This window comes from Palaemon carinicauda, chromosome 26 (genome assembly GCF_036898095.1).
Source record: "Palaemon carinicauda isolate YSFRI2023 chromosome 26, ASM3689809v2, whole genome shotgun sequence".
Taxonomy (NCBI): Eukaryota; Metazoa; Arthropoda; class Malacostraca; order Decapoda; family Palaemonidae; genus Palaemon; species Palaemon carinicauda.
In genome coordinates this window covers 57,183,809-57,186,308 of record NC_090750.1, presented here as the reverse complement: position 1 = coordinate 57,186,308, position 2,500 = coordinate 57,183,809, and the positions used below count along the sequence as shown (strand labels likewise).

General features: G+C 24.8%; 1 protein-coding gene across 1 annotated transcript in view; it reads left to right on the top strand.

Annotated features, from left to right (window-relative positions):
* Positions 1 to 2,500, top strand: part of LOC137619927 (uncharacterized) — a 429,475-nt gene that overhangs the window by 425,845 nt on the left and 1,130 nt on the right.

Sequence of the window (2,500 nt, the reverse complement as noted above, 5' to 3'; positions counted from 1 at the left end):
CTAGAAGGCATTGAATATTAATCATTCCCTAGACATGATTATGAATGACCTCAATCTGAGCATCAGACTTCAGTCACGTATTTATGTTTAATCTGCTTTCTTTCCAGGAACTTCAGTTCCAGTATTCTTTTTTCCTGGAATGCTAAGCTCCTATGAAAAGAATGTGTTGAATGGTGTTATTAACCTGATTCAGAGAGTCTGCTCTTTGATATTAACGTTCTAGAGCAACGTACTCTCCCATAGAGCTTTTTATAATTTTCAGAAACATTGTCAAACAACTATTTATAAAACTGTACATTTGATAAGCCTGGCCTTAATTTATAAGCCACCCATGCAAGGATATTTATATATTCATGAGACAGTAATTTATAAGCCACCCATGTAAAGATATTTATATATTTGCGAGACAGTAATCTATAAGCCACCTATGTTAAGATATTTATATATTTGCGAGACAGTAATTTATGATACACCCATGTAAAGATATTTATATATTTGAGAGACAGTAATTTATAAGCCAGCTATGTAAAGATATTTATATATTTGAGAGACAGTAATTTATAAGCCACCCATGTAAAGATATTTATATATTTGAGAGACAGTAATCTATAAGCCACCCATGTAAAGATATTTATATATTTGAGAGACAGTAATTTATAAGGCATCCATGTAAAGATATTTATATATTTGCGAGACAGTGATTTATAAGCCAGTCATGTAAAGGTATTTATATATTTACCTTCGCCAACGAAGTTGTAAGGAGGTTAAGTTTTCTCCCCGGTTTATCCGTTTGTGTGTTTGTTTGTGAATAGCTTCCTGGCCACAATTTTACTCATAGAGTAGTGAAACTTTCAGGGATTAATAGTTATCTTAAGACGAGGAAGTGATTCAATTTTGAAAATCCAAGGTCAAAGGTCAAGGTCAAGGTCGAGGAAAAGGTCGAACAAGTTAATTATTATTATTATTATTATTATTATTATTATTATTATTATTATTATTATTAACAGCAGTCAAATTAAATTAGATCTCAAATATTCACCACTGGATTCTCTACGAAGCTAAACTTTTTACCAGTAATTCTTGCCAGCCATAATCAGTATTTTTTGTAGGGAGGTGGGCGGGGGGGGGGGGGGAGCAATGAGGAACGCCAGTTCAAGTTTACACATAATACACATTAACATCCATATGGTATGGCTGGGCTAGTGATCTCACGCCATAAACACCTCATGACGTAACGTGCTTAAGGGGATATACATATATATATATATATATATATATATATATATATATATATATATATATATATATATAGCTATATATACATATATATATATATATATATATATATATATATATATATGTGTATATGTATATATATATATATATATATATATATATATATATATATATGTGTATATGTATATATATATATATATATATATATATATATATATATATATATGTGTGTGTATATATATATATATATATATATATATATATATATATATATATTTGTATATATATGTGTATATATTCATAATTATAAATATTTATATATATATATATATATATATATATATATATATATATATATATATATATATATAAATATATATATATATATATATATATTCATATATATATATATATATATATATATACATATATATATATATATATACATATATATATATACATATACATATATATATATATATATATACATATATATATATATATATATATATATATATATACATATATATATATATATATATATATATATATATATATATATATATATATATATATATATATGTACATATATATATATATATATATATATATATATATATATATATATATATATATATATATATATATATATGTACATATATATATATATATAAACATCCACTTGAAACAGACCTATGTACGAACACACACATAAAATACTACAAAGTAGTGTTAGGAGGACAATGAAAAACTTCCGTATCACAAATCTTGAAAGGAAAAAATCTTGTGCAATATATTGACCATTAATCCTCTTGCCAAAAGGAGCAAATATATTTCGCATTTTCTATCCCTTTATTTCAGAATCACAAAAAGATCTTTGCTACTCTTTTCCTGCAAATTGTATTAATTCACTTATTTCCAATTACCATTTTCAGTTCGAATAGAATTAGCTGGATTTGAAAAACAAGAACGAGGTAATATCTTTTTGCTGTTTTTAGATAATTGAATATGATTCATTATTATTATTATTATTATTATTATTATTATTATTATTATTATTATTAAATGCTAAGCTATAACCCTAGTTGGAAAAGCAGGATGCTATAAGCCCAGGGGCCCCAAGAGGGAAAATAGCCCAGTAAGGAAAGGAAATAAAGAAAAAGAAAATATTCCATGTATAGTAATAACATTAAAATAAATATTTCCTATAAAAACTATGAAAAACTTCAACAAAACAAGAGGAAGAGAAACTAGATAGAAGTGT